This window comes from Dipodomys spectabilis, unplaced genomic scaffold (assembly GCF_019054845.1).
Source record: "Dipodomys spectabilis isolate Male_0828 unplaced genomic scaffold, ASM1905484v1 ptg000498l, whole genome shotgun sequence".
Lineage (NCBI taxonomy): Eukaryota > Metazoa > Chordata > Mammalia > Rodentia > Heteromyidae > Dipodomys > Dipodomys spectabilis.
This window is the reverse complement of record NW_024871175.1, coordinates 814,903-838,583: the sequence shown is the minus strand read 5'-3', so window position 1 is coordinate 838,583 and position 23,681 is coordinate 814,903. Positions and strand designations below refer to the sequence as shown.

Genomic DNA, 23,681 nt, shown 5'->3' with positions numbered 1-23,681 from the left:
GATGCTGTTGGGTGAAATATTCGGTAGATGTCTGTTAAATCTAGTTGATCTATGCCGTTGTTTAGATCTGCATTTTCTCTGTTGAGTTTTTGCCGAGTTGATCTATCTAGTAGGGAGAGTGGTGTGTTAAATTCACCAACATTTAATGTCTTTGGATCTATATGAGATTTCAGAGAAAGTAGTGTTTCTTGGATAAATTTCGGTTCTCTGTTGTTTGGTGAATAGATATTTAGAATTGTAATATCCTCCTGAAGGAGAGATTCCTTAATTACTATGGAACGACTTTCTTTATCTCTTCTCACAAATTTTAATTTGAAGTCTATTTAATCTGATATGAGGGTTACAACACCTACCTGTTTATGGGTGCCATTTGCTTGGTAGATTTTGTTCAGCCTTTCACATTGAAAATGTGTTTGTTTTTATGGGTAAGATGTGACTCCTGAAGGCAGCAGATAGAAGGATCTTGCTTTTTAATCCAAGTAGATCGTCTATGTCGCTTAGTTGGAGAGTTATGTCCGTTAATGTTGAGAGGTAGGACTGAGAGGTATTTGGGAGTTCCTGCCATTTTATCCACCTTCTTGGGGCCTGTGGTTACTGGGTTCTACCTATGGTTCTTGGATTCTCAGTTTGGGTGTGATTATTTGGCCTTTATTGTGATCTTGTTGGTTTTCTATGTGTAGGATATCTTTAAGAATCTTTTGTAGGGCTGGTTTGGCGAGATATATTGTTTCAATTTTTCTTTGCTATGGAAGGTTTTTATTTCACCTTCGATTATGAAAGAGAGTTTAGGTGGTACAGTATTCTTGGTTGATAGTTGTTTGTCTTTAAGGCATGGCATACATCATTCCAGTCTCTTCTTGCTTTAGTTGTCTCTGCTGAGAAATCTGACGTGATTCTAACTGGTTTCCCATTATAGTTGATTGATCTTTCCTCCTTGGCAACATTACAGATATTTTCCATGTTCTGAATTGATACTTTTGGATTAAAATGTGATGGTGGGATGTCCTTTTCTGGTCTGTTATATTTGGCGTTCTAAAAGCTTCTTGTATCTGAATAGGCCTATCTTTTTGCATGTTTAGGAAGTTCTCTGCTGGGATCCTGTTAAACAAATTTCCTAGATCATTAACTTCTGTCTCTAGGTGCTCCTGTACACCCATTATCCTTAGATTAGGCTTTCTGATGGTGCCTTCCAAATGTTGAATAGATCTATCATATTTCTTGGATTTGTTTTGGATGTTTGTATGCTCTTTCTCTATAATATCGAGGCTGTTTTCAATCTCTGATCTTCTGCATGGTCTAACCTATGATCAAGCCTTTCTAATTTTTTTTTTATTTCTTTTCCTTCTAGTTGGTCGGCTTTGATGGCTTCAAATTCTTTGTTGGAACTTTGTTTTAGATCATCGTATGAACTTCTTTAATTCCTTAATTTGGTGTTCAGTGTTTTCTCAAATCACTTAGTTGATTGGTTATGGTCTCCTTGGACTCCTATTCCTTTTGTTGTGTTCTATTTAGCTTTCCCTTTGTGGTCTCCCTGACTTCTTTCAGTTCTCTGTTTATGCATTCCATGAATGCCTCTATTGATCTTTGTCTATACTCATCCTGCTCTCTCAATTCCTGTATTACTCTTTGATTAGCTTCCTCACGTTCACGCTATTCTTGACTTTCTCTTTGTCTCTTCTCGGCCAACTCATGCAATTCCTGTCTCTCTCTTTCACTGATCTCAGCCTGCTTTTGCCATTTCTTTATTTCTCTTTGAGTGTTCTTAATCTGCTCACGAAATTCCTGTATCAATCTTTGAGTATCTTCCTCACTTTCATGATATTCCTGTATTGAACCTTGGTTTGCCTCCTCTCTCTCCCTATCATGCTCACACTGAATCCTTTGCAGGTTTTCAATCTTTAATTTTACCATGATTACCAGTAGTGTTTATAGAGCTTTTTGGGAGCTCTCCTCTGGATTATTCACTATCTGTTCTGTCCCTTGATTATCATGAGTAGGATTTGAGATACACAGACTTGCCATTTTCCTTGTGTTTTTCCAGCTTTTTCTGCCCATTTGGAATGAAAGTAACACCAGTTTTGTGCTGGAACACTATCTTAAGGCAAGCATCAATCAAAGTCTGTAGTTGCACAGTCAAAAGTCTGCAGATACAATCTAGTTCAACAGATATATCTATTCAACATCAAACAACTATGTATTAATGGGCTGTGAACCACAAAGAAGAATTTGGTAAACCAGAAATTATCAGGTTTAGGGAGAGATGTGGGCAAAAATAGGAATAGAGGAATATGATAAGGTAAAGGGAGAGTTAAATTAACTAAGTCAAAATCTTAAAGAGGGAAATAGATTGGATGGAATGATAGTAGAAAGAGAAAAAAGAAGAAAAAGAAAAAAAGAAAAAGGAAACAAGAAAAATAAAAATTAATGGAAACACTTTAAAATTATGCAAATTTAACAACATAATATTCCCAGAAGAACAGCAACAGGATGAGAGAAGAGGAGGGATAAAAAGGAGACACGAAAAATTAAAAAATAAAATTTCTTAAACTATTATATAGGTATAAATAAATAGTACTGCTATTAAGGAATTTAAGTCTAAGAGGTTCTGAACTGAATAATAAATTTCTGGATTAAGTGTGTACACAATGGGGGATAAGGTCTAATAATCGATTATGTGTATAACTGAGGATGAGCAGAACAGCAATTAAGTCACACAGAAAAAGAACGAAAGAGAAGAAAAAGAGAAAAGAATGTGAAAGAGAAAAAAGATCAAAAGTTCAGTAGAGCTAAAAAAAAGCACACACACATATAACCCTTAAATCTATATTATAATAGGAAAAAAAAGGTTAATAGCAAACAATTTTTTAAAAAGTTAAAAATCATAAAATTAAAAAAAATTTAAAAGGTACAAAAAATAAGTTCTTGGATTTTTTGGGGGGGAGGATAGGAAGATCCTGTATCTCTCTTGTGTCCGTAACCAGTCTCAGTTTGGAGTCTCTGCTCTGCTTGTAGTGTTTGGTTTTCCTGTGGCTTGATTGGTTTTTAAAGTCAGTTTGTTTGAGCAGGCAGAAAAATGCTCTGTTTTACCCAGGATTTTGTGATCTTCCTCCCAGGGTAGTTCAATGGAAGGGAGATCTCCTTTGAGTCTCACAGAAAAGGGAGATGTCTGTTTCCTCTAATTTGGAGATGCTGTGATTAGGCTAGGTTCTGAGTGGAGTTGAGTCCTTTCAACGAACAGTAACTTTTCCCTAAGTGGCTAGCTTCTGAGACACTCACAGAGTCCAGCATGGAGACATTATCAGGGTTTTTGTTTACTGAATTTCAATTGATTGTCAAGGCTGCTGTAGAGAGGGGCAGCCTCTGGCTCTGTTTACCCAGTGAAGAAGCCACTCCTGGGGCTGGTGGAGCTGGCTTGGCCTGAGCTGGGTGAGTTTTCCCTGGGTGGAGCTGAGCCTGGAAGGTCAGGTCAGGTTCCTGTGACCTGCTAAATGACTCTTTTGTTTTCTTTCAAGGCCTGAGTTGAAGCTAGAGTCTCAGTCAGGCCATTGTCAGTATCAAAAATGGAGATCTCCAGTAGTGGGGGAGTGGAGAGGTGACCTTACCTCCTCTGCTCCTTGAGAAGGAATGAGGATGTCAGGCTTCTACTCACGCCAGAGTGTTGGCTCCTAGGTAGTCTCTGGTCTGCGATCTACAGAATGAAGATGTCTGCTCCTTGTCAGTTCTTGCTGGTGTTGAGTAGAATCTGCTAGCCCGCTGAGTCTGGGGCCTTCATCTTGGACTCTCTAGTTTGCAGGTTTGGTGGATACTGCCGCCACCACTGCCGCCACAGCAGCAGCCGAGGCTGTTGGCAAGTGCACAGATCTGTCTCCTTGCCTGGGTTTTCTCTTTCTGGCCAAACTCTCTGTATTGTGATGGCACTCTTGGTGTGATTCTCTGGCTTAGGACTCCTCACTGGAACACTAAAACTGCTTTCTATGTGAGATATTGTTTAGCCTCCAGTTTCTCCTCTGCCATCTTCCCAGAACTCTTTTCAAATTTAATCATTTCTTGTTAATCTCATCTTTAATCTCTCTCTATAAAATCAATAATTAATTCAAGGGAGTAGAAATGAAAAAAATTAAGCAACTCCTTACATTTTTCAATTTTCAATAACATGATATTGTGTAAATCATTTTCTGTTTACACTTGAGAGTATATAACTCAATTTAGTTAGACCTTTCATAAGGCTATAAGTATTTTATTTATTTTCGTTGATTGTTCTTTCCAAAGCCTGCATGTCTAATTTCCCTTAGTTTCATTCAGTCTCATGTAGTTTAGATTCAAACTGAAGAACAAATGGAAGGAAGCAAACAAAAAATACAGTTCCTCTCCTCTGATATTGCCTCTACAAGAATGAAGAAAGAGTTCATCCTGCTAAGGACTATGATAGGATATCAAGAGAATTCATTCTTCTAGGTATTCCTTATCTTTGTGGTATTACTTAAATGATGTAAAACACAATATACTGCCTAGTTAATTTACATGTTATCAGTTTTGCACATTAGCATATGGGCTTCACCTCAGTCTACAACATTCCTTCATTATTCTGTCCCTGATATTTTTACACTACCAAGACATAAGATAACCAGTTTTATTTGCAACATGAGCATTATACAACTGGCTTCCTTAGAAGCAGAGCATGATCAATAGATCACATTACTTCTGGTTGCTCAATACCTATAATCTTTTCTGTAATATTATTGCATTTTATTTAGTGTTTAAAAAACTGTTGGCTAAACTCAATGCTCATTCATAGAAATTTATGTTAAGTATTTTGCAAGTTTTATTTCTCTCAATTCTTAAGATAGCATTTGCTATAATGCTAATGTTATTACCATTTTAGTGTTGGGAAAAATTGTAATTAAAGGCACTAAGTACATGGCCCATAGACACACAGTGAGGAAGGAAATGAGTCACAGTTTCCAAAAGGCTTTTAGCAATAGAAAAAAGGTAGGTAAAATCTCTCCATTCTCTTACACTCTCAATTCAATATTCATATATCCCTATGAATAATAGCATATCAATTATTACCCATGGCGATTGTTTTCTGTTACATTTTTTCCTCAACACAGACTGTGTTGGTGACATTGGATTATCATGCACAGAGCTGACCTTCTTTTGTCCCACAGCTCCAGTATTCTTTTTTAAAAAGTACTAAAACTTTTAAATACCATTACTTACTATCTTTTAAGAATACCTAACGAAATAAATTCACATATAATCACTCCAAAATGCTTTAAAAGGATGAGATGATAAAACAGGCCCCTGTGAAGTAAATTTTCTTCTACTTTTAAAAATATTCTGAAAGCCTTATGCTTGCTGGCCACACCTATAATCCTATCTACTTCAAATATCTACTCAGGAGCCTGAGATCTGTGGATAACTTTTGGAAGCCACTCAGGGCAAAAGGAATTCATGCGATTATTTTTTAAAAGTTGTAATGAACTAGCAAAGAGCCAGGAATGGAGATGTAGTTCATATAGTAGATCACCAATCTAGAGAGGAAAGGCCTAGCAAGACCTTGAAGCCCTGATTTCAAACTCTGAGAGTGCCAATATACAAGCATGTGCATGTGTGCATGTGTGCATGCATGTGCGCTCTCACACACACATTTATTCAAAATACCTTCATATCAGTGTTCTGCATTAATTTCTTTGTTAAAAATATTATATGGGAAAATAGAGGAAATAAACTCTTCTATATCAGAACATTTTTTTGTTTTCCCCAAGTTACTGTTTATTAAATTGTATCAACTGAAGAAATAAAGTATATCACATGATCAGAACATTTTTATGTTTTTAAGTGTAAAAAAACTACAGAATTGTCACAATTACAAGAGCAAATAATGAGTATATTTTCTAACAATCAGTGTTACCTCTTCCTTTCTTTTTCCTCTACCACCCCTTCCCACCTCAAAGAATACACTCCCCTCCCTCCTTCCCCTGCCTAAATTGTACAGTTCATTTTTCAACATAGTGTCTTGTGCATCTCAACCTGTATCCCTATTTAAGCATTTTGTATTTCCCTTTCCCCTCCCCAAATTAGAGACACATATACACAGGTTTTGGCACACCAACTTCAAGTACAGTGAAAACAGGGGTTAGAGCGTGGGGGAGGAACATATAAAGAAACAAAAAAATTACATCACACATTATAAGTATCTTGGAAACAAGAAGAGCAAGAAACAAAGAATCACTTGTGTGGTTCATTTCCCATAATATCATTTTATCTGGTCATATGCACATAGCTTATGACCTGTTCTGCTTATCCCAGACATATATTAGTTGTTGAAAATAAGGCAAACCATGGTACCTATGTTTCTTTGGATTTGGCTTACTTCACTTAATAAAATTTTTTTCCAAATCTTTCTAATTTCTAACTAATTGGGCAATGGAGGCATAGAATTTCATTGTTTATATATACCACATATTCATAATCCATTTATCTTCTGCGGTCCATTGGGGTGAGCTCCATATCTTAGCTATCCTAAATAATGCTGCAGTAAACATAGTTGTGCTGGTAGGTTTAGTATGGTCTTGCTTATGACCATTTGGGTAAATCCCAAAAAGTTTGATTGCTCAGTCATAGGGGAGCTTTATATGGAGTCTTTTGAGAAGCCTCCATACTGCTTTCCAAAGTTGTTGAACAAGTTCACACTCCCACCAAGAATGAAGTAGGGTTTCCTTGTGGCCAAATCCTCTCCAGCATCTGTACTTGTAAAAATATGGAAGGATTCAATAATTTGCATGTGAACCTTGCGCAGGGGCCATGCTAATCCTCTCTGTATTGTTCCAATTTTAGTGTATGTGCTGCTGAATTGAGCACAGAACATTTTTTATATATAAAGTATAATTGGTTTTCTTAATCTTGACAATTCAAAAAAAAGTAACTTTAGAAGAATTCCCATGAAATTTTAGAACCATGTATTTCTTATATAAGCACACATTTAAGAATAGTCAAGATTGGCATGTCAAAAACAAGATAATTCCAGATATTTGTTGTTCAAGAGATGTTTAGGAGGAGGAATTCAATTATTCTGTACAAGGCACCGGTCATAATGAACACTGCAGCAAGTGTTAAGGTTTGTTAAATGTTTTAATGTTTTAAATGTATTTAATTTTGATAATTTGCTTATATATGCCAAAATTAGGACTGTATGTCAGGACATACAACTTTTCTATAAAGTATTCAAGATTTATGGTAGCAGACATATGCTACTAAGAATGTACATTTCAGAGTTTATAGAAACATTCCTAATGAGAAGTTGCAAAGTCTTTGTGTAAAGAAGCATGGTGAAGAGTTAAGACTGTGTTAACTACACAGTTTCTCTTAAAACTTTAGGACTTTCTTACTTTATATGTTAGTGAGGAACTAATGATGATATAAGCCATATACAAATTATGAGATGAGTTATAAAAGCAATCTTAGTGGGTAACTTTAAAGACCACTCATAGCCTATAAAACTCTTGTTGAACATCATAATCGTAGCCAGTGTTAAATGTACAGGAATATGAGAAAATAGTAATATCTAATATGTAAGTACACTTCAAATACTGAAAAAACCTGGTAATTTTTTGGTATTTTATTTTATTAATCATTAATATTTAATTATTGTTTTTCTTTATTTGTAGCATTGTTTCCCTTGTTGTAATATAATACAACTTTTGTTAGGGATCATCAGAAGGTACTTTGAGAAGGTTACTGTGATGGCCAAACCATTTTTTATAGGTGCATGTGAATTTACAATAAGCAAAATTAAGAATATAATATTGATTAAAAATTATCAAGCCGGGCGCTGGTGGCTCACACCTGTAATCCTAGCTACTCAGGAGGCTGAGATCTGAGGATTGCGGTTCAAAGCCAGCCCGGGCAGGAGAGACCGTGAGACTCCTATCTCCAATAAACCACCAGAAAACCGGAAGTGGCGCTGTAGCTCAAGTGGTAGAGCGCTCGCCTTGAGCTGAAGAGCTGAGGGACAACGCCCAGGCCCAGAGTTCAAGCCCCACGACCGACAAAAAAAAAAAATTATCAAGTACAGTCTGAATCAGGAGGGATGATAAATGTCCACACCTAAAATCTTAGCCCTAGGCTGAAGCAGCGGAATTACAGAGTTGAGGTCACAAAAGTGAGAGACTGTGTTTGTTTTGTTTTTTACTTTGATTTCGTTGGTCATGAGGCTTGAACTCTGGGTCCTGGGTGTTGTCCCTCAGCTCAAGGCTATTGCTTCCACTTGAGCCACCCTACCAATTCCATCTTTTTCTACTAACATGATGTTGAAGAATCAAACCCAAGGCCTCATGCATACAAGGCAGGCACGCTACAACAGCCACCATCCCAGGTCCTGATAGACTGTGTTTTAAAAAATCATCTAAACAACATTTGCTTTCTGCTTTGGGTTATATAATGAAATATATAAGTATCTTTTTATAATTTTGTGAATTGTAAAACTTCTAAATTTATACTAACTTCAAAATCATGAAATGTCCCTGAAAGTTTGCTTCTGTGAAGATTGTTTTTGCATTTTTAAGTTATTCTGAATAATTTTTATTTTTATCAAAATCATTTTAAATTTTGGGTTGATGGGTTATCATACATCAAATACGTTCAAATGTACATGTAGAGTCTAAAGATAGCAATATGAATATTCTCCTACAACTCTTGTTTATCTGTTATGCACTTCCAGTATTATGATATTTCTCTTTCTTTCACTCTCTCTCATTTCCTCTCTTTGTCTTTCATGCTCCATGTCTGCTACTTAGAACTTCTGCTGCTATTCTATTATCCTTGAGGATCCTCTGGCTTTGTGGGAACATGATGGGGACCAACATTTTTCCTAGCATTCTTTAATAATTATGAGTGACATGATATTATTCTTTGCCATTTTAAATGGCAAAACAACAGTTCTAGGAATTCCTTTTCACGTTTACTACTATTATAAATGTTATCTCATAGGAATCATTGGGATGAATAAGATATTTTAACCTGGCCTGGGAAGGTGACTCTGTGGTAGAGCGCTTGCCTTTCATGCATGAGGCCCTGGATTCGATTCCTTAGCACAACATAAGCAGAAAGAAAAAAGACAGAAGTGGCTCTGTGGCTCAAGTGGTAGAGCGCTAGCCTTGAGCTGAACAGCTGAGGGACAGTGCGAGGATCCCATCCCCCCAAAAAGATATTTTAACCTGTGACCTAACAATTCTTTTTCTTTCACAAACAACCTTTTTCTTTGATTATCAGTTAGTAACTACATGTAATGAAAACAAAGCTATCCTATGTAAAGTAGACCGAAGTTTTTCACAGGGATGAAAAAGAGGGTAATGGTCGAAGTGAGTAAAAAGGATACCCATCTCAACAGAGAAACCACAGATATAAAGAGCTGCATAGATCAACTAGACTTAACAGACATCTACCGAACATTTCACCCAGCAGCATCAGAATACACGTTTTTCTCAGCAGCACATGGAACGTTTTCTATAATAGACCACATTTTAGGCCACAAAGCAAACTTGTCCAAATTCAGAAACACTGAAGTTATACCTTGCATTCTCTCTGACCGCAAGGGAATAAAATTAGAACTCAACCCCAAAAGCCACCAAAGAAAGTCCGGTATCACATGGAGGCTGAACAACACACTGCTGAATCATGAGTGGGTCATGGAAGAGATTAGAAAGGAAATTAAAATGTTCATGCTATTCAACGAAAATGAACACACAAATTACCAGCTCCTCTGGGACACAGCAAAGGCAGTACTCAGAGGCAAGTTTATAGCTCTTAGCTCCTACATCAACAAATTGGAGAGATCTGAAACTAACAATTTAATGACACATCTAAACCTCCTTGAGAAAGAGCAGCAAGATAAACCCCAATCCAGTAGATGGAAAGAAATAATCAAAATTAAATCAGAATTAAATGAATTAGAATCCAAAAAAACTATAGAAAGGATCAACAAAACAAAGAGTTGGTTCTTCGAAAAACTTAACAAAATTGACAGACCCTTAGCAAATCTTATCAGAAAAAGAAGAGAACACACCCAAATTAATAAAATCAGAGATGAGAATGGAAACATCACCACGGAAACAACCAAGATTCAGAACATTATAAGGGAATACTTCTCAAAACTTTATGCTAATAAGTATGAGAACTTGACAGAAATGGACCTTTTCCTAGCAAATATTGACATGCCAAAACTAAACCAAGATGAGTTAAACCATCGTAACAGGCCCATATCAAGCATTGAAATAGAAACAGCAGTAAGAGACCTCCCAGATAAGAAAAGTCCAGGACCAGATGGTTTTACAGCGGAATTTTACAAGGCCTTCAAAGCAGAGCTCACACCAATTCTCCTCCAACTCTTCAATGAAATTGAAAGAGGAAGCTCACTACCAAACACATTCTATGAAGCCATCATAACCATCATCCCAAAACCAGGCAGAGACTCATCAAAGAAAGAGAACTATAGACCCATTTCTTTGATGAACATTGATGCAAAACTTCTCAACAAAATTTTGGCCAATCGACTTCAACAATTCATCCAAAAAATCATACACCACGATCAAACAGGATTCATTTCAGGGATGCAGAGCTAGTTCAATATACCCAAATCAATTAATATTATTCATCACATCAACAGGAGCAAGAATAAGAACCACATGGTTATCTCAATAGACGCAGAAAAAGCATTCGACAAGATCCAACACCCCTTTATGATGAAGGTTTTGGAAAAACTAGGAATCCATGGAACATTCCTCAATACAATAAAGGCTGTATATGACAAACCTACAACCAGCATTATACTCAATGGTGAAAAACTAAAGCCATTTTCTCTTAACTTAGGAACAAGACAAGGATGCCCACTCTCTCCACTTCTCTTCAAACTAGTATTAGAATGCCTAGCTACAGCAATAAGACAATATGTAGACACAAAGGGGATCGAAAGAGGGAAAGAAGAAATAAAACTCTCCCTCTTTGCAGACAACATGATCTTGTACTTAAAGAATCCCATAGACTCCATTCCCAAATTACTCAAGCTGATTCAAAACTTTGGCAAAGTAAGAGGTTATAAAATTAACCCGCAGAAATCAATGGCTTTTCTGTATGCCAACAATGAGAAAAGTGTGGCTGAAATTAGGAAAGCAACCATTTGTAATAGCCTCACAAAAAATAAAATACCTAGGAATTAACTTAACTAAAGAAGTGAAGGATCTCTATGATGAAAACTTTAAAATCTTGAAAAAGGAAATCAACACAGAACTTTAAAAATGGCAAAGCCTCCCATGCTCCTGGATTGGAAAGATTAACATCGTGAAAATGGCAATACTTCCCAAGGCTATCTACAAATTCAATGAGATACCTATCAAAATTCCAACCTCATTCTTCAAGGAAATAGAAGAGGCAATCCAAAAATTCATATGGAGCAATAAAAGACCCTGAATAGCAAAAACGCTCCTCAACGGAAAGAACACTGCTGGAGGAATATCAATACCAAATTTCAAACTCTACTATAAAGCCATAGTAATCAAAACAGCTTGGTATTGGCATAAGAACAGACCTCAGGACCAATGGAATACAATTGAAAACCCAGAAATGAACCTACAGACCTATAGCCATCTAATCTTCGATAAGGGAGCTAAAATTATACAATGGAAGAAAGACAGCCTCTTCAGTAAATGGTGCTGGCAAAATTGGTTAACTACATGTAGAAAACTAAAGCTAGATCCTTATATATCACCCTGCACTGCACCAGAATCAACTCCAAATGGATCGAAGACCTTGAACTCAAAGCAGACACTCTGAAAACATTACAGGATGGAATAGGAGAAACCCTAGGTCTCCTTGGCCCAGGCCGAAATTTTCTGAATAGAGACCCGGAAACACAACAAAACAAAGAAAGGTTGGACAAATGGGATTGCATAAAGTTGCAGAGCTTCTGCAGGGCAAATGACATAGCTAGCAAGATCAATAGAAAGCTCACGGATTGGGAGAATATCTTTACTAGCCACACAACAGACAAGGGTCTCATATCTAAAATATACATGGAACTCAAAAAATTAAACCCCCCAACAACAAATCCTCAAAGAAACAACTGCCCAATAAATAAGTGGGTGAAAGACTTAAAGAGAAACTTCTCTGAAGAAGAAAGAAGGATGGCCAGTAGACACATGAAGAAATGTTCAACATCCCTAGCCATAAAAGAAATGAAAATCAAAACAACATTGAGATATCACCTCACTCCAGTTAGAACGGCAAAAATCAAGAACTCTAACAACAACAGATGCTGGAGGGGATGTGGACAGAAAGGAACCTTACTTCATTGTTAGGGGGAATGTAAACTTGTTCAACCACTTTGGAAAGCAGTATGGAGGTTCCTCAAAAGACTTCACATAGAACTCCCCTATGACTCAGCAATCCCACTTTTGGGCACTTACCCAAATGTTTACAAACAAGACCACACTAAAGCTACCAGCACAACTATGTTTATTGCAGCATTATTTACCATAGCTAAGATACGGAACCATCCTGATGCCCCTCAGTAGATGAATGGATCAAGAAAATGTGGTATATATACACAATGGAATTCTATGCCTCCATCAGAAAGAATGACATTTCCCCATTTGTTAGGAAATGGAAAGGCTTGGAAAAAAATTATATTAAGTGAAGTAAGCCAGGCCCAAAGAAACATAGGTCCCATGGTTTCCCTTATTTGCAATATCTAGTATATGTATGAGTCAAGCGGAAAAGGTCAGATAATGTGATGTTAGGAAAACGAACCCTTAAATATGTATTTTAATGTTTTTTTTCTTTCATGCATGTGTTTCTAACGCATTTATAAGATTATTTCTTTGTTGCTTTGTATGTCCCTCCCCCACAGTGTAACCCCCCGCTTTCACTATATTTGATGTCAGTATAACTTGTGGAGGAGATGGGGACAAACAAGTCGTTTAAGGATTCAGGTGGACCTGTTGCAACAATGAGAAGTACAAAATGTCATGTCAAAAACGAGCTTTACAATGTCGGTGTGGGGGAGGGAAGGGGAGGAAGTATTGGGTGGGGGGGAAGGGGGGAGGCTAGGAAGGGAGGTGAATGGTAAACAAAGGAGAAGGCTGCAATGCTTGGTAAGAAATGTACGCATTATCCTGCCCAAGTAATTGTAACCCCTCTGTACAGTATGTTCTCAAATCAAGTAAAATTAAATTAAAAAAACAAAAAATAACTTTGCAACACTATGCAGATATATATTAATATATACAAAAATTTTGTAATAATACATATATATATATATATATATTGAGACATATAAAGAAAGTAAAGGAATGACATTGTCCAAAAAAAAAAAAAAGGATACCCATCATAGAGCACAGATCCTCAGAGCAGTTTATCATGTACACTTTGTGAGAATGACAATGCGCTGGGAACTATAGATAAAATCACTGAACATTGAGATATATATGCATATATATTTATATATGTATATTTATTTATATATGCATATATGTGTGTATATGCCCTTATATTTTACACATATATGTTATTATACACACAAATTCACAAATACAAATAAACACACAAATACAAATAAAGTCCGTGAAACTCTTATCTCCAATAAAGCACCAGAAAACTAGAAGTGGCGCTGTAGCTCAAGTGGTAAAGTGATAGACTTGAGCTGAAGGGCTGATGGACAGCACTCAGGCCTAGAGTTGAAGCCCCATGATCAACAATAAAGAAAAAAAAAAGAAATATACTCATTACCTTACTTATGTTACCATAAGACCTCTGTACAGTATCTTTACAATATATATAAAAGATACAAGGAAAAATTCTGTACTTATAGGAAGTTGTATTTGTAACTCAATATCAGTAAGGTATTGGTTTAGGACCACATGCATATTAAAACTTTGGATACTCAAATAACCTACGTGAACACAGTATATTATTTACATTAGAATCTGCCCACAACCAAGCATTATACTATGCGTCATAAATTTCCATCACATCACTTCAAAAGTCTTAAAGTCATGTTTTCTGCATTAAATTCACAGAGTTTAAGTGAATATCACAGGTAATTTACCTATTATTGGAAGTTTAAGGACAATTTTCAATTTCTGATGATAGAAACAGGAGTCAGTTTTAATTATGCAGAATCCACTATGTAGTGAGCCCTGTAGTCTTCTAAATTTTCAAAATTTGAGTTACTTTTTATTAATAATTGAAAAACTTTTATTTCAATATTTGAAATGCTGTCCCAATTATTTTAAAACTTTCACATTAAGTTAGAATGAACTTCCCCCTCCCCTCCATTTCCCCTGCTAGTTCAGGTTAACTCTCCTTTGGCTTTATTGTTTGACAGGTTGAGGGTAAACAGATGACGGTAAACAGAAAGATGATCATTACTTATATATCTCCTTCTTCTTCTGTTTCTGCTATTATTGTATAGAGGAAGACTGGAGCAGGGAACAAGAGTAATGCTTGGGCAAGGGAGCATTCTTGGCATATCAATTATTCTTTCTCAGAATCTCTTAAACTGCTTACTCTTGCCTTCTCTGTAACAGTAACCTAACTGTGGCTTCCTTCGTGCAGGAGTAAGCACACTAACAGGTTTTTACATGTAAATTTGTATTTTTATATCTCAGCTTATTACTACCAAAAATAGAAAGCTTTGGGTACATCAATGCAAAATCACTGATTGTTCAACAATACGTTAGTGAGGAGTAGACAACTCTACTCAGCTCCCCCCTCCTCTTCAATCCTCCCCTCCCCTCCCTCCCGTTATTTACCCTCCCTTCCCTTCTTCTTTCTTTGTATCTCTCTCCTCCATATTCACTTCTATCTTCTCTCATTTTCCTTTCCAGTACCAAGTGATTTGGTTTACCTGGCAACAAATATGTAATTGAACAAATATGTTTTCTCCTCTTTTTGTGAATATTTATTCTTATGAAGTGAATTCTAGCAGAGCACCAGTGGCTTACAGCTAAATACTAGGTGGGTTCAAATTTGACAATTGCAATTCAAAGCTATTCCAAGTAGATAAAGCTAAGAGATTCTTTTCTCCACTTATGGTAAAAGGAAGAATTGAAGGTGTGGCTCAGGAGGTATATAGTAAACATTGAGAATTAAAGTCCAGATTGTTAGGTTTTTAAAGAGAGTTCGAGTAAGAACCACACCATGCACGAGGTATTCAGGAAAGAGGTAGATTTATTCATCATTTCCTCTGGCACCAGGCTATGTTGGCCTTCCACGTGGCTGGGAAAGAACAGGGAAAGACCTGGAAAAGAGAGCATCTGGGCCTGGGCTAGGCTTTATCTAGGGTATGGGTGGAGAAATGTGTGGCCACATCAAATTCAGATGTGACATCAGCACATGCAGATGTGACCTTTTTCAGGTGTGCCAGTTCTAGGTAATGCAGATAATGGGCAGAGACATTGCTTGGAAGAGGGTGGAATCTGCTTGCTATCCAGGAGTAGACCTTACATTCCAGCCTTTTAATAATCATGAAATAAGGCGTGGATTCTCTCTGGCTACTTCTTACTGACAAGGGGCATCCAAATTAGGGGTAAAAGCCTAAAATTTGGTCCCCTCACAGAGAAGGCAGTGAGCTGCAGCTGTCCCTTGGTGAGTGTGAGTCCTTAGATGAAGTCTGGAGGAGGCAAGTCTCTTGGAGGAAGTGTGGAGAAAGTCTCATGAGGCATTGAGAGGCTAGAAAAAAAACACTAGAGAGCAAATAAATAGCAAGAGGAAAGACTTGGAGCTGAAAAATGTTGGTAGAAATGTCCCTATCTGGTGACTACATAGAGGAGAATTCGGGTAACAAAGGCAAGAATGTAAATTCCCGTCCAGTTAAAAGGTACACAAGTATGAACATTAGATGGGCAGGCTTCTTACTTATATTGACCTCCCGGCACTGGTTAATTTTGAAAGGGCAGGCACAAAGTGCCTGATATGACATCATTTCCTCTTATTCCTCTCCATGGTCGCTTGTGCCCCAGACTGGCTGAGTCGAAGTGCTCGTTGCTGGGATGACTTGCCTCAGTTAGTATTCATGGAGATTTGAACACAAGGACTGGGCATTGTCCCTGAGCACTTCTGCTCAAGGCTAGTGCTCTACCACTTTGAGTTACAGTACCACTTCCAGTATTTGGCTGGTTAGAGTTAAGAGTCTTGAACCATGCTTCCATCCTGGCTATTAGGTTAGTTGGGAGATGGAGTCTTAGGGATTTTTCAGCCCTGGCTGGCTTTGAATTGCAATCTTTGTCATGAAAACCATTCATTACTTCCAATTAAACAAGGAGATCAAATAGAATAAGAAGAGCTTCTCTGGTCCTTACCAAGAATTGACCAAGTAATATTCTGCAAAGACAAATCTCGTTAGATGTGAGAATCTTAGCACAGATATGCCCAATATTTTAGAATCACGTAATCAGTACTAGAATACACAACACAAAACCAAAAAGGCAAAACTCAAAATCTAAAATTTTGTACATTAATGTTTAGATATTTTGCTAACAAAGCACATCAGATAGTTGGGCCTAAACTACAAGGGTCTGAGAAAAGAGCAACTTTTTAGCAAGGTACAAGAGAATAGATGGATGGAGGAGTAGTAAACTTGGTGGAAGGGTATGGGTCAGTTGGGACCAAACCCTAAACCCACCATGTGGCCAAGAGGGCGTACTCACAATGGTGAATTTCTGAAAAAAATACAAAGAAAATGTGAGAAGTCTAGATTGGCTAGTCTTTTATAGGGAATCTAGGGGAGGTCCCCTGGACCCAGCTCGCATCACACTCTTCAGGGCACAATTCAAGAAGCTGTAGAAAAGAAAGGGAGAGATAGAGGAAGTTGGACATGATTAGCAGAGAGGAAAGAGATCATGAAAGTGAACAGACTTCTGACCATTTACCATTGCAGAGATAAAATTGTCTAAATCTGAGAAGAACATAAAAAAATTAGGTGCTCTGGCTAAAAGGGGTTGCAGGAGGCATTTCAGAGGGGTTTCATGGCACTGGAGTGACACACAGCTGCCATTAAAGGTGTAGGAGACAAAAATAATCAGTGAGTGAAGGTGGGTTTATCGGGTGGAAGTGGCACTGCAACTTACCACTGAGCCCTCTATGGAGGAGTGGCCAAGCAACCAGAATCAAGTGCCCTCGGCTCCAGAGGTGACTGGCCTTTCAGTTAAAGGACTAGCAGGTTCTTCAGCATGGAACCACATCTGGAGAGATACTGAGGGACAGAGAACCCTTAGAGAGTAGTTTACTCACCAAAATGTACAAGCATGGAGGTGGATACAAAAGCCAGCAGGGGAATTGATTCGCTGTGTCCACAGCAGACAGACTGGTTTCCAAAAGGCCGTCAGAACTGTGGTATTCCTCAGAGCAAAAAAGAGAAAAACAAACCAAAGAAAGGAAAATAAAAAAGGAGAGGAATCCAACCTCCTATCTTGACTTTAAGCCTCTCTCAGGTTCAAACGGCACCATTTATATTAGGTTTTAAAAAAGAGGTTTCTGAGTAAAAACCACACCACACATGTGGTATTCATGTAAGGGGCAGGTTTATTCATCATTCCTGCTGGCATTAAGCCATGTTGGCCCTCCATGCGGCTGAGAAAGGCATGGGAAAGACTTGGGAAAGTCCTGGGAAAGAGCGCATCTGGGCCTGGGCTAGGCCTTATCTAGGATATGGGTGGAGAAAAGTGTGGCCACATCAAATTCGGATGTGACCTCAGGAGATGCAGATGTGACCTCTCCAGATGTGCCAGTTGCCTAGGTAATGAGGTACTGGGCTGAGACTTTACTGTGAGGAGGGTAGAGTCTGCTCTCCACCCAGTTGCAGATCTTACACAGGTAGAGTTCAAGGCCAGGATTCAAACCCCAGTGCCGGCACAATATATATATATATATATATATATATATATATATGTGTGTGTGTGTATATATATATATATACATATATATATATATACATACATATACATATATATAAATGAGTCCTTTATCTTTGAAAAGGGATATTTCTCCAAAAATTCATACCCAGGACAATTTTCAAGGTCAAAGACTGTTTGAAAAGCTCTTTCACATCTTAAACTGATTCCTCTGCTGGATTCACATTATGGAAAATAGGAGTCACACTTCACATTAAAAAGTATGCACATTGTTGAACAGTTCTTACCATTTTTAATGTAAAGGAAGCATGGGAGAGGAATTCACCTTATTGGATGAATTAGGTTTGACTCACTGACAGACTTTTGCAAGTAAATGAGGGTCTGTTTACATACAAAGAAGTCTATACAGATGGTTTTCTAAGAGGGAGAACAAACCTGCTGTCCAGGTTTGAATCAGAGTAAGTTTATTCCTATGAAATGACAAAGAGAAGCTCATTTTATAGAACTCTATGCAAACATCAATTTCAAACGGTTTAAAAAACCCATGTCTATGTTGTGATCAACCAAGTTTTCACAAACAAAAAAGTTTCCTGAGCCAAAATATATGATAGATAGTTAATGGCCGAGAGACAGGTGTAAAAGTGTTCCATAATAACAACTAAATTATAAATTTTTCATCAAGACCCTAACAAGAATCTCCAAGATAGGCCTTGCTAAATCTATCATAGAGGACTGGGTTTATGCAATTGTCAGTTTTGTTTAAGATCCAATATCTTCTATGGTCGCTTTGTTTGCAAATCAATCACACCACATGCAGTGTCGAGAAAAACATGCAGTCTTGCTAGGCACCTAAGGGATTTTTGTGCCACTGTGAATATTTATCGTTTTACTTCTTGTAATTATACCTGTCAATGTGAAGTCCTTTCATGAGAAGAATAATAGTTTCTGTGCCCTTAGTTCCACTAACAAATCTCAGATATGAATATAGCCTGGTGCCTGTGGTTCATGCCTGTAATCCTAGCTACTCAGGAGGATGAGATCTGAGGATCACAGTTAAATGCCAGCCCAGGCAGGAAATTCTATGAGGTTCTTATATCCAACAAACCACCAAAAAACTGGGAGTGGCACTATGTCTCAAGCAGTAGAGCACATGCCTTGAGCTGAAGAGCACAGGGACAGCACAAATGCCCAGAGTTCAAGCCTCACGACTGACCAAAAAAAAGAAAAAAAGTGTATATACATATATATATATGTATATGTGTACACATATACATATACATATACACACATAGATATAATGGGATGAATTAAATATAAATGAATATTTATAATACACATTTAAATATAACTAAATATATATTTACATTATATACATATATTTACATATATAAGATCATATTATATCTGTATGTTTCTAAATATATTTGTCATTAATATTCAGAGTACATCTGAAGATTTTGGGGAAAATGTAGAGTTTCTAAAGGCTTACTACTGACCCATCATACTTTCAAGCAATTTTTCCACTTATTACAATTTCTGGAGTACTAACATTGAATGATTATGAAACAGAGTAACTGTTTTATTCCTTATGATTTTGGATGCCTTACAAAGTGTATTATTCTCAAGAAGGGAATGGTGAATATGAGAAAAGGACTAACCAAGTACTGTCTTCAAATATTCATAATTTGGATTTACCTCTTTATTTCATTAAGGGCATTTTGGATAAAACTGTTTGAATAATTGATTTCCAGGTCAGGTATAATATATCCTAGCTGCATATACCAAACTACATTCAGAAAATGATACATAGCGATTGAGTAAAGAAAACATATTCAATATATAGCAAAAAGTATATACCTATAGGGATAATATTTTGAAGAGTGCATTGAAAATATTTTAATATAATAATTAATTGGATTGAACAATTTCACATTGACAGCAATTAACTAGAATAATTTAATGTTAATTGGACAAGATTGCTTCTAAATGACTGATTTCTCTTTTTACTTTATCAGGGAAATAACTGAACAACAATTGAAAATTAACATATGAATCTATAACAACTGGAAAGAAATTTTGTCTTTTTATTGTCAAATATTAATTTCACAAGGTATTATATTATGTTATACACATATCCAAATAATGTAGCTTGCTAAATTTTATTCATTTTATTAATTTCATTATCCTATTTTTATACTTTTATTATGCCATCATACAAAGTTATAAATTATTTGAACATATATACTCCACAATATTTCTCTTCATCTCCTCTCTTATTTTTTTCCAAATTTAATCAGTTCCATCTTTTATACCTTGGTCATTCATTTTATTTTCTGGGTCTAGACTCTGCATATGAGAAATCAAGAAATTGTTTTTAACAGTATGGCATATTGCTTTAATATGAAGGTTTCTTCTATCTATTTTCTTGAAGATGATATGATTTCATTATTATGTCTGGCTAAGTAATATATCATTGTGTATATATACATATATATATTACAAGTTCTTCATTTAATGAGTGATTAAGGGACATGTAGGTTAATTCTGTAGTTATGTTTTTTATGTGGGGAAGGAAGGATGGAAATATTGATGCTTGGCTGAGAAACATGCTCTTTAAGCAGGCACTCTAGTATTTGAAACATCCTCTCAGCTGCTCTTTCATAAGTATTTCAATAATGCATTATATCTAAAAAATAAAATTTGCAAAGGTGTTGTTTTTCAGTATCTATATAATTATTTATTATAGTGTCACATTTAGTATGTCATGTGAATATGGGGATGTATGTGAGCATGAAAATGCATGCATGTTTTTATATGTAGTTGAATCTAAGGAAACTGAATTTATGTGAGATATAGGATTCAAATAAAGTAAGTTGCTAATTTGATGTATATGTCCAGTTTGTGCAATGTGATTTCAAGATCAGATTTTGGTAGTTTTCATACCAAGTAAGTAGATGTTTCTTGTTTCAGTGAATGGCAACTCCTTTGTACAACTACTTAAAGATAATAAAAACTTTTTGAAAATTAATTATGATAGTTGAATAGAGTTGAACCTCAATTTAATTCCCATTTAAAAATATTTTTAACCTGGAGACTTAGAGAATAAAATTCAAATAATAAAATATTATGAATATTTTTATCAAAATTTGTGATATTTAACTCCAAACTACTTTGCTTTTTGAAGCCATTCGGCTTTTATAGGAGAATTCTTCAAAGTAAGTGGCATAAAATCAAAAGAAGTATATTACCCATACTCTAGAAGCTTGAACATTGACTATAAAAATGGTTGTTCCAAACAATTCCTTTCTCATGGTGGTCCACTTTCTGGTTCATTATAAACTATTTGTTGGACATTCATATAGCAGAGTAATTATATTGGGCTTTCTTAATCAGGATCATTATTGCAGGGTCATCTCTGAAAGATTGATTCTAATGTCACCAGACAGGGTAATAGAATTTCAACATGTGTATCTGAAAGGAGTTACATCGTCCAATACACTTTGCAACTTTTGCTTTAACTCAGTGTAGTATATCATTTGGATATTATATCATAGAAGATAATAACTTAAGGACAAACTTATATCATGTGACTTATGTGGATGATTCTTCTTAAAATGGGAAGAATTATAGTGATGGCAAAGTGAAGTATGATAGTTTCATGGCTCTTGAATCACATCACCATGTAAACATTGTAAAGCCTTTCTAAAGCCCTTCTGAGATTTGAACAATCTCCGATGAGTTAATTGCCTTCAGAAATATTCGTTTGAGCCAACAAATACAGATACCCTTTGATTTTAATTATTTTCTGCTATTAGGACTTCCACAGACACAAAAATCAGAGGATATTAATTTCTCTGATAAAATATGTAATAAATTTTTTGTAATTAATATATCATGAAGACTGTAACGTTAATAGCACTAAAATACTAGTATTCACATTATATAATATATTGACATCCTTTGGCTACATAAATGTTTAGAATATTTATAACTAAGTGTAAATTGTTTGCAATGTATATAAAATGAGAAAAAAGATTTGCATGCATATTACTACAGATGCAATCATATTCACCTGGTTATTCATGATTCTTAATTTGTTGGTTTCATGCATGCAGAACATGCAAAGAAGTGAAAATTGCAAACTTAAATTTACTAAAGGGTTAAGTACATGAAGTTCACGTTGGAATAATAGCAGATTTTATAAATTAAATTATTTTGTCTCTTCCTTTCACCCTCCTTCCTTCGTTCCTTCATTTCTTCCTTCCTTCCTTCCTTTTTTCCTTCCTTCTTTACTTCTTTCCTTTCTCCCTCCTTCCCTCCATCCCTACCTCTCTCTCTCTTTCTTTCTTTCCTTTCTTCCTTCCTTCTTTCTTTCCTTCCTTCATACTTTCTTTTCTTCCTTCCTTCCTTCCTTCCTTCCTTCATTTCTTCCTTCCTTCCTTCCTTCTCTCCTTCCTTCCTTCCTTCCTTCCTTTCTTTCTTTCTTTCTTTCTTTCTTTCTTTCTTTCTTTCTTTCTTTCTTTCTTTCTTTCTTTCTTTCTTTCTATCCTTCCTTCCTTCCTTCCTTCTTTCTTTCTTTCTTTCTTTCTTTCTTTCTTTCTTTCTTCTGTCTTTCTTCCTTCCTTCCTTCCAATCTTCCTTCCTTCCTTTTACTTAGAATATTTCTTATGGCTATAGAAAATATACCAACTGTTGTACTCTAAGGTGTTATGAGTAATTATAAATATAACTGGATTAATATTAGTATTAATATCCTATGTTATATTTTGAAAAATTATACTAAAAGCAACGTCACAAACGTTGCAAGTTATGTAACAAATATTACTTTTCATGATATTGCTTATTTCTTCAATCTTAAACAAGAATTAAGACATAATATTGTGTGTGTGGGTGTGTGTTGTTCTTGTGATTTCAACTCAAGACCTAACCCTTAGTTTTTTTTCCCTCTATCATTTGAGTCACAATTCCATTTTTGGCTTTGTATGTGTGTGTGTGTGTGTGTGTGTGTGTGTGTGTGTGTGTTTGTGAGTTGTGATTTGTGTGTGATATGTTTGTATTGTGATGTGTGTGGGCTTTGAACCGCAGCTTCCTGAGTAGCGAGGATTACAAGCTTGAGACATCAATATTTAGCACAGATTTAATATGTCTAAGAATAAATTAAATTTCATATTATCTGAATTCTAGAGGCTCAATTTAACAAATTAAAATTTAGATATTTATATAGTTATTAAACTTGAACTTGCAGTGTGAAAAATATTTTTCATTTTTAGGAAAAAATATACACTCAAAGGTTTAAATGACAGAATCTTTGGACAAATTGAAATATTCTATTATTCAAAAGCAAAATAGGATCATTAATCAAATTTTTCATGTAAACTAAAATCAATAGGCTCTGTCAGGCTGAATGAGGCAATTTTACATTAAATTAAATATTATCTACTGCAGTCACATAATTTTCCTTTAAACCTAAACTATAATTGACAGAAAAATGTAGTTTCATAATTTTTTTGGGTATATAAAAATCTCAGTTATTGGTCATGTATTTCTGAGGTTTGAATAACAAGTCATTTCAGACAAACAAAAAATTTCATGTATTTTATGTCAATAGTGATTTTGGAAATGAATCGATCACAATATGAGATAACTAAAGCATGATATTCCATCAGTTATCCAATTATTCCTACAGACTTGACTAGAACTTATTTTTGAATGGTAGGGAATTCATATTATAGCTACTCTCTATTGAATAACTAAGAAATAAATGATCATGGTATT

At 35.8% G+C, this 23,681-nt stretch overlaps 1 non-coding gene across 1 annotated transcript; it reads right to left on the bottom strand.

Moving 5' to 3' along the window:
• Window positions 1-6,757: 6,757 nt before the first annotated feature.
• Window positions 6,758-6,864, bottom strand: LOC122098994. The gene has a single exon (XR_006145830.1). It is a non-coding gene; the product is annotated as a U6 spliceosomal RNA (small nuclear RNA).
• Between the last annotated feature and the right edge of the window lie 16,817 nt (window positions 6,865-23,681).